Source organism: Bubalus bubalis, chromosome 10, assembly GCF_019923935.1.
Source record: "Bubalus bubalis isolate 160015118507 breed Murrah chromosome 10, NDDB_SH_1, whole genome shotgun sequence".
Classification (NCBI taxonomy): Eukaryota; Metazoa; Chordata; class Mammalia; order Artiodactyla; family Bovidae; genus Bubalus; species Bubalus bubalis.
Genome location: NC_059166.1, coordinates 54776321 through 54786724, shown reverse-complemented (window position 1 = coordinate 54786724; position 10404 = coordinate 54776321).

The window sequence follows — 10404 nt, the reverse complement described above, 5'->3', positions numbered from 1 at the left end:
CACTCCCGTCCTGTATTTCCAGACATCTCAGAGCTCAGGGGAGTTCCCTTGGTCTCCTGGCTGCTCTGCCAATTGTTGGGCTGAACCCTACAGGCCTACAAGGTCTGTACTTGCTCAGCTTTAAGTCCAAAGAAATAACCCAGAGTCAATGATCGAGACATCAGAGGTTTAATGGATGGCAGAGCTTACCTGTCTGAAGGAAGGGCCTGGAGCAACACCCCACTAAGTGTGGCAGACATCAAGCAGGACTTGGCGTCAGTCTTTGCTCCATCCCAGATGGTAGGGGTTGGGAAGGGAAGGGGAGATGACTAGTTATAGGGGAATTGACATTAGGTGGACTCATTGCCCAGGAAAACCAGCAGAGGAGCACACCCTTCACAGCCCCCTTTGATAAGAACAATCACCAGCTGTGGCCTAAGGCAAGAATATAGGAAGATCTGGTGCATAAGATACAGGTGAAGCAGGCACTAGTCGGGCAGGGGAGTTCAGAGAGTGAGAGAATAGACATCTTGAGTGGCTTGATCATACAGCATATGATCAAGCAATGTTACTTCTGGATATATATCCAAAAAAGTGGAAAACGGCATCTTGAAATAGTTCTACACCCATTTTCTTAGCAGCATTATTCATAGTAGCTAAAACACAGAAGAAACCCAAGTGTCCATTAACAGATGAACAAATAAGCAAAATGTGGTATATACATGTAGGAAAGATATTGATATATGCTGCAACATGGATGAACGTTGAGGGCATGATGCAAAGTTAAATAAGACAGTCACAAAAACACAAATATTGTATGATTCCACTTACACAAGGTTCCTAGAGTAGTCAAATTCATAGAGACAGTAAGTAAGATGGTGGTTACGAGGGGCTAGGGGAAGGAGTATGGGGAGTTAATAGGTACAGTTTCAGTTTTGCAAAATAAAATTTAGGAGATGGATGCTGGTAACAATTGTATAACAATATGAACGTAATTCCACTGAACTGCATTCTTAAAAATGGTTAAGATGGTAAATTATAAATGTGTATTTCACCATAATAAAAAAGATCTTTTGTTTCATCTTGGGGTTTCTTTTTGCTTGCAGGATCTCAGTTCCATGACCAAGAATTGAATGCAGACCACAGCAAAAGCCTGGAATCCTGACCACTAGGCCACTGGGGAACTCCAAAAAAAAGGTGTTATTTTTTAAAAGTCAGATTGATGTCTTGCATCAAAGATGAAGAATTATAAGAAAATCACATAACATTCAAAACGTTTAATAAAAGTTCAGGACAATGTACCTAGTCAGTATATTTATACAAGAAAAAGCAAACACTCCACAAGGAAAACTTATCAGACCATTTTGCCAGTTTATTCCACTGAAAATATATTTCAAAAACCTGTCAGATCATTGTTTCTAGATATTAGAGAAAAAAAAAAAGAGAGAGTAGAGCAACTAATTTCCTTTCATGCACCCTTCCCTACTTTTCTGTCAGAATCCATACCCCTCAATTAGGTCCGAGCTAGGTCTTCTCAGAGTGAGAGGGTGCGTCAGCATTCCCAACACTTGGCCCCAGACTTTGTACCTGAAAATGTTAGTCTCACAGCCATGTCTCACTTTTTGCAACACCATGGACTGTAGCCTGCCAGGATCCTCTGTCTATGGAGTTCTGGAGTGGCAAGAATACTGGAGTGGATTGCCATTCCCTTCTCCAGGGGATCTTCCCAACTCAGGAAATTAACCTGGGTCTCCTGAATTGCAGGCAGATTCTTTACCGTCTGGGCCACCAGGGAAGCCCCATGACACACTACAAAGTTACCAGTTGGTTGGATGGTGGTCCCTTTGTGACATCTACACCTCCAATGATGTGAAACTGATCACCAGGAAGTCAGGCTTTCTTCTCTCTCCCTCATCTCCCAGACCTATGCTTATGAGGTTTTGGAACCCCACTCTTCAAGCCCACAGCGAACAGAATGACAAGTTTTAATTATTTGTATTTTGCTCATTTTTTTATTATAAAATATTCCAAACATAAAAAATGCAGAAATGAACATAATGAATATCTCTGCACTGTCTCCCAAATTTATTGAATGATAACATTTTGCACTTACTTTTTTTAAGAGAAAGAAAACAGTATAGTTGGTGTCCTGTACACTTGTTCCCAATTCTTCCAGTCCATAGCTAATCCCTACCTTGAATTATTACTTTTCATGTATATGATTTTTTAATGTTACTGATATAACTACTGTGAAATGTAGTTATATCAATGTACTCCTGCCATATCAGTAAACAAGAAATGTCACAGCCATCAGCAATTTCTGGCCTCCAAATGTGAATGCTGCTGCTGCTACTGCTGCTAAGTCGCTTCAGTCGTGTCCGACTCTGTGCGACCCCATAGATGGCAGCCCACCAGGCTCCCCCGTCCCTGGGATTCTCCAGGCAAGAACACTGGAGCGGGTTGCCATTTCCTTCTCCAATGCATGAAAGTGAAAAGTGAAAGTGAAGTCATTCAGTTGTGTCCGACTCTTTGCGACCCCATACACTGCTATTTAGCAGGCTCCTCCATCCAGCCATGGGATTTTCCAGGCAAGAGTACTGGAGTGGGGTGCCATTGCCTTCTCCAAGTTCCCCAAACTGGAATCCAGAGGATGCTGCCACTCCCCACCCCCAGGTGATTGCTGAGGAGCTGGGGGAATGCAAGAAGCAGCCATCTGCCACTCCTCAAGGTGAACCAGAAAACAGGATTTGGCCCCAGATAGCTGAGAAGAAAATGGCACCCCACTCCAGTACTCTTGCCTGGAAAATCCCATGGCTGGATGGAGGAGCCTGGTAGGCTGCAGTGCATGGGGTCGCAAAGAGTCGGACACAACTGAATGACTTTGCTTTCACTTTTCACTTTCATGCATTGGAGAAGGAAATGGCAACCCACTCCAGTGTTCTTGCCTGGAGAATCCCAGGGACGGGGGAGCCTGGTGGGCTGCCATCTATGGGGTCGCACAGAGTCAGACACGACTGAAGAGACTTAGCAGCAGCAGCTGAGGTGCAAATGAAATGAATGAATTCAGTGAGCCAGAGGCTTCCATCTTCCCATACACAAAATGCTACATTCCTTAAATTGATATATGATCTTTGATGTTCCCACTGTCTGCTCCCTTTGTTGCAAACACGTATATAGCCTGACTTTCCCTCCTGCCTCCTTGGAGCAGTTTTCTCAGAGCTACTAACATGCTGTCTCCGGGCTTAGAGTCCTAAACATTCCCACCAAATAAGATAACTCTACTTTCAGGTTGTGGAGTTACTTTAATTCTACAACTAAATAACTATATTTTTTAGGCGACACTACATAATTTTATTACATGTTTTTACACTATTTTCATATATAAGCAAAAAAGCTATTTAGCAGTAGTGGTCTGCAGCCTCCAAGATGGCCCCCAACAACCCTTCTTCCTGGTGTTCACACCCTGGACAATCCCCTCCCCTTGAACTTTTCTGGATGTAAGGATTAACTTCTAATGAGCAGAATATGGCAGAAATAATGGGATATCACTTCCAAGATTAGATTATAAAATATATTGCTTTTGGATAGCTGAAACTAATACAACATTGTAAAGCAACTATATCCTGGTTAAATATATATATATATACTTACATATATATACACACACACATAGTTTTTGAAATTTATCTATGTCAACATAGTTTACCGTACTAAATAAATATAATACTGCTGCTGCTAAGCCGCTTCAGTCGTGTCCCACTCTGTGCGACCCCATAGACGGCAGCCCACCAGGCTCCCCCGTCCCTGGGATTCTCCAGGGAAGAACACTGGAGTGGGTTGCGATTTCCTTCTCCAATGCATGAAAGTGAAAAGTGAAAGTGAAGTCGCTCAGTCGTGTCCGACTCTTAGCAACCCCATGGACTTTAGCCTACCAGGCTCCTCCATCCATGGGATTTTCCAGGTAAGAGTCCTAGAGTGGGTTGCTATTGCCTCCTCTGAAATATATCACAGTTTATTTATTTTTAAGTTGATGGACTTTTATATTTGTTTCCAATATGTGCTACCACAAAAACTGCTGCAACCAGGACTTCTCTGGTGGTTCAGTGATTAAGAATCTGCCTGCCAACAGAGGGGACACCGGTTCAATCCCTGGTAGGTGAAGATCCCACATGCTGCAGGGCAACTAAGCCAGTGTGCCACAGCTACTGAAGCCCACAGGCCTAGAGCCTGTGCTCCTCAACAAGGGAGGCCACCAAGGTGAGAGGCCCGAGCAGGGCAACAAAGAGTAGCGTCTGCTCTTTGCAACTAGGAAAAGCCTGCATGCAGCAACGAAGACCCAGCACAACCAAAAATAAATAAATAAAAATTTTTAAAATATTGTTGCAATCAATATTTTTCCTTTATATCTTTTTTTTTTTTTTTTTTTTGGACTGTGCCGCATAACTTGCGGGGTCTTAGTTCCCTGATCAGAGTCTAAACCTGGGCCTTTGGAAGTGAGAGTTCAGATTCCTAACCACTAGACTGCCAGGGAATTCCTATTTTTCCCACTTCTTATTGAATTAGCTTTAATTTCATAAAAATGCACATAAAAATATTCAAGTCAATATTTTAGTCCAGGAATCAAAAATAACTAGATGTAAAGAACGTATGATTTGCCTAGGCTAGTATGGGGCTTCCCCTGTAGCTCGGCAGGTAAAGAATCCGTCTGCAATGCAGGAGTTGCAGAAACGGGTTCCATCCCGGGTTGGGAAGATCCCCTGGAGGAGGGCATGGCAACCCACTCCAATATTTGTGCCTGGAGAATCCCATGGACAGAGGAGCCAGGCAGGCTACAGTCCATAGGGTTACAAAGAGTCAGACATGACTGAAAAGACTGAGCATGCAAGCAAGCAGACTAATATGGCATGTTTGTATTTTTAGGGCAAAATGTAATCTGCCATGGATTTCTCCACAGTAACATATCTAAGTAGGTGATGTTGACATTATAAAATATAATAAAGACAGCCAAGGAACCATATTCCAGGCCAAGGCTGATGGAACACAGGCAGACATGGGCTCACGATTCCTTGATTATGTACAAATGAAACTAGTTAGCATGAATTTTCCTTTTCTGCTCTTCTCTTAAGCTTAGATTTAACTGCAGAATTTCCCAGTGGATGCTTCTTTTGTGCCTCAGTGGGAGACGTCCTCACAGATGGATTCGCTATGCGTCACTGGAAGAAAGGGGTCAGGGAGCAGAGCCCCAGCTTTCAGTGCTCTGTTGAGCGGGGATTCAACAGGCTGTGTCTAGAGGGACCACAGGAGTTAAACTGAAGTTGTAAACCTCCTCAGAAATGGGAATATGCTCTGTCATCAGCTCTCCTGGCAAAATAAGACTGGTTAAAATGTCATCATGAATTAACAAGCATGCCTTCATGCTTCATGGTGTGACAAAGGTCTTAAAAGGTTCTCTTCTATTTTTGATTTACAGACTTTTAAAGCTGACATTAAAAATTATTCCTCCCATACAGGGTATTCGGTCAAATGGTATCACATTTTTGGATAAGCTTGGTTACTGTATTAAATCTCTTTCTTTATATTTCCCATCACGTGTGGATAGGAAAGGAGAATCCTAATCCTGCAGACTCTTGCCTCCCAGTTTTAGCTAAAGCTAGAGCAGCAACCTATCCCCAATACCCCCACCCACATTAAGACACAAAAGTATTAAATAGAGAAAGGCCAGCTTTGATGCAAGTTACAAATATAGTAATACCCCTCGGTGCCCTGCCTTGAATGGCTGTTGTTCTTAGGAACACGGAAGGCAATCTATTTAAAGGGTTGTCAGACATTTCAAAGAACTTGTATTACCATTTCATTACAACCTAAGATTTATTCAAGAAGAAACCTAAAGATTGCCTTTTAAAAAAATTCCTTCATTATTTGAGTCATTATCAGAAGCAATCTATATCTCTCTCAAAATATGCTTTATCTCATGCATGTCAACCAAACAAAAACATACTAAGCACAACTTTCAACCAAAATTGAGCTATGTAGATACTTCAGAACATAAGAAGCAACAAAAACCAGCCAGTGCCGGTCTCCTCTGCCACCTGGTCCTGAGCCTGCCCTCCTCTCCTGACCCTGAGCTGCAGCCTTTCTCCTGGCCACTAATTGGTTCACCTTAAACCCTCACCTGCAGAGCCCATGGCCTCAGTCAGGTATGAGAAGCGCTTGAAAAATACCTGTGGCACAAATACAACTTTAAAATAATAGATTGAAGGGCTGTCCCATGTAGACCATGAAGCTAGCAGAGGATGAAGGTAATATCGCTTCTGCAGCACCCACTGTGCCCACTGTCCTCGGGTCCCCAGGGAAGGTCAACAGAACAAAGTAAGGTCACGGAATATCCTTCCTGCTTGCAGGTCATTAGGCAGACAAATGCCTTCCTGTACCGGGAAAGATGATCTGATGGAGAATCAAGCAAGCACGGAATTGAGGAAATTAAAGGCATTTTTCAGGCAGTGGGCGCAGGAGTAAATGCCCCTGATGTGTAACCCTGCTGGAGACTATTTTACAGCCTCCACCCCAGATTGCTACTCACTTAACATGTTCCCAACCAAATGTGAGTTGCCGCAAGAACTCAGTACTCTCCATTGGATAATTCTGGAAGGTCGTAAGAGGAATTTATGAGCGGTGGCTTCTGAGGAGGGGACAGAAAGCAGAAGTTTAATGTGTAATGTTTTGCACTATTTTTTTTAACCTTGTGCTTAGTATTTTTCCATTAAAAATAGTCAGTTTAAAATGTTTGATAAAAGAAAATAAACTCTCAAAATTATAACCTATTTCAAACCAAACCTAACCAAAAGATTGTGCTCGGTTTTCCTTTAATAATTTCACTAGCTGTGCCTCTGAGAGGACAAGGCTTCCATGGCATGTTAAGAAAAAAAAAAAAGAAAGCTTAATTTACTGCTGAGGACAACTTGGGGAGGAGGAGGGTGATTTCCTTGTAACACCTGGAAGGGACCCTCCTGAGAGCAGGCACAGGTCCTCTGACATGTTTGTTGCATGTGAGAACAGCATAGCTAGTGCTGGGGCCCTCAGATCCTCCACGAGACACCATGAACCTGTGTGGGGTGGCCGCTAGAGATGATTCTTCATTAAAGGATGATTAAAACAAGGAAGGATTCAGTGTTCTATGTAGGGAGGAAAACAAGATTTTCTGGGGAAGCGGTTTTATGTTTGTGCTTTTGTGTCTCTGAGAATCCCAAGGTGATTTCTCTCCTCTCCTCTCTATCATGGGTAGAACTCTGTGTCCCCCACCCCCTAAAAAAGATATGTTGACATCCTAGCCCTCAGAACCTCAGAACTTGACCAGGCTTGCACACGGTGCCTTTACAGAGGTCATCAAGTTAAAATCAGGGCCTTGGGTGGGCTCTCATGTGCTATCACTGGTGGCCTTATTAAAAGGGCAGTTTGAGCCCAGAGATAGACATGCATGTGAAGAGACACGGGGGGATGCCCGTGAAGGAGGGGGCAGATATTGAAGCCAAGTTAACACGTCGGGTGTCAGAAGCTGGACAAGGCAGGACAGATCTTCCCCTTACAGATTTCAGAGGGAGTGCCTGGCTTGCAGACTTCTGGCTGACAGACGATGGATTCCTGTTGTCCTGAGCTGCTTAGTTTGGGGTTCTTCATTACGGCAGCTCTGGTCCTAATGCGAACCTCCCCTGTATCTCCTGGGCTTACCAGCCCTCTGTGACCTCTGCCAGGCCTCAGTGCCTGTAACCTTTTGCCTCAAATCCCATCGATGCCCTCTGTTTCACCTCATTGCTTTTAGTTCCCTTGTGCTGCCGGCAACTCCAGGCCTTGGCCCAGTTGGTCTCCATGCTTGAAAGGCTTTCAGGGGCCTGGGGGCCTTCGTGGCCGTCGCTCCTCACTCATCCTCAAGTCTCAGCCTGCGGAGGCATCCCCTCAGGGTGGAGAAGCTCCCATTCCCAGCCCTACCGTTCCTCCCCTCTCCCCCACTGCTGTGCCTGCTGAAAGTGTCTCTCTGTGCGTCTGTCCAGCCTGTGAGAGTAACTCCCTCCAGAACAGGGACCACGTCATCTTCATCTTTTGCTCCCAAGCCTGCCACAGTATCCAACACACAGATGCTCAGTGCATTGTTCCTGAGATGAACTGCCCTCTGAGTACCAGCTGAAGTGGAGTACCTCTTGAGTACCTCCTGTCAGGAGATGCTCTGTCATTCCAGCCAGCTGCAATAGGAGTCAACACCCAGAACCTAAACAGCCTTGTGGGGGATCAGGGAGGAGACACACCATGACAAGGAGAAACTGGGGCATCTGGTCTCACACTTCTGTAACTGTTACTTGTCCCCACTCAGAGGCCCTGCGAGAGACAAGCCCAGAGCAACAAACGGGGCCTCAGGAGTGACACCTGGTCTGGGTTATAAATCTGCAACATCTGGGGTGTTTTTCCCCCATCATCTCTCATTCGTCTACTTGTGCATCTGCCTTGATTGCATTTGGTAGTGAGTTTCTTTGGGGCAGTAACCTCCTCCTCAAAGAATGTTATTCAGGGACCTCTGGGAACTGAAGAAATAATGGCTGGATTGAGACTGCAAAACCAGGAGACTGAACAAATGGGTAGAGGTGAAAGAAGGCTCTGGAAGACATACATGGTCTCATCCCCTTCCCCCACACTTGTTTCTTATAAGATAAAAGGAACATGTTTAAAGAACTAATGATTTAAAAAGAATAAAAAAAAAAGTGGAGGTGAATGCCCTATTTTTGTAAGGCAATAACATTTTCTCTTGATCATCCACAAATTATAAGATGACATATATTAGCTGCTGTTTCATTAACAAATTACAGTCCATTCTCCACAGTGGAGGTATAAAGAAAAAGTTCACCTAATAGGAGAGGTTAGCTTCTAATTAGGATCAGACTGCAGAATTTTCCAGGTGTAATTTTCCACTGCAAATTGTTCTCGAGTTGACCTTGGCTGGTATTAAGGACATGGGTTTGAAAACATATCTTTCTTTTGCCAGCATGTCCCAACAAATCTCCAGCGCCTTCCACAGACTGTTACTGAGTCTGTCTGCACCCCCAGCCTCCTGCTCCCCAACTATCCTGCCTCCCTCCAGCTTTAGGGACTTTCTTGAAGAGAAATTAACATTTACTGAGTAACTTGGAGTAGCAGAAAGGACACAGGACTTGGAGTCAGACAGTCCTGGCACTGAGTCATGTCTCCACTACCTACTCGCTGCTCTGTAGTTTCACTGAAACTGGGTCTCCAGTTGAATGATGAAATGATGAGAACTACTTTCAGAGTTGCAGGGGTTCATCGTGAGGGTGGTGTGAAGGGATGAGGCAAGCGCTCACATGTGTTATTTTCCTTCTCTTTCAAGTCTAGTGAGCAACTCTGTGAGCCTGGCATTCCCCCTCATTCCACAGCTAAGACTCTCAGAGAGGCCAAGTGAGTCTCTCAAGGACGTTAACCCGCATATGTTGAGGGCAGGCTTTGAACCTCTGACCCCAGAGGTCCAGCTCAACCACACTGTCCACTCAGGCACAGTGACCTTGAAGATCAGCTGCTCGAGCTCACACATGGGGTGTGGGCCTCCCAAAATGTAGGTGCTAATTAACCACAGTGGCTGTTGATGTCTTTCCACCCTTTGGGACATAAAAAGTGAGTCAGGGGGAGAGGTTGGGGCAGCCAAGGTGACCCTGGGAATGGATCTCCTCCCTTCCTCCAACCCTGTCCCCCTCACCAGGCTGCCACAGGGGAGTGCCAGCTTACACTGCTACCCCAGTGGCTTCTAAGGAGATTGTGTAAAAGCCTTGAGAGATGAATGCTCTTTCTTTCCAAGCAACCACCACCACCTACCCTCTCACCCCGTCTCACCTCCTCTCCCCAGATACCTTGTGAGGCCCCAGGTGTGCTGGCTCTGTGTGTAGCTGAGGTGGTGATTTTGTAACGAGGCAAGAATCAGGGCTTTATACGATCACTTCATCCATATTGATTGTTTCACCACATGAATAGGAAACCTGTGGAAAAGTTCTATAAATGTTCACCAAGCATTCCAGCTCCCTAAGTCAGCACTTTGGAAAACTTTGGGGTTTTGAAAAATTTTCCAGAGGTTCCAGAGATGTGAATGTGACCTTCAGAGACAGGACAATGGTGGGAGGGGAGAATGATTTCCAGCTCAGGCCACTTGTGCTTTCATATTACTACTATGAATGTCTGGGAAATCTTACCAGAAAAAACCTTGAAAATAGAATTAATGGAATCTCCTCGGACTTCAACTTTCCTTGACCCCCCTTTTAGGGTTTGCTGTCTCAATTTGCCCTAAACAGGCCCCACTTGGGCTGCCTGAGAACTATCATCAAGAAAGGAATTTTAAGAAAAATAAAATCAGTTAAAATCCCTAATATTTAGAGATCA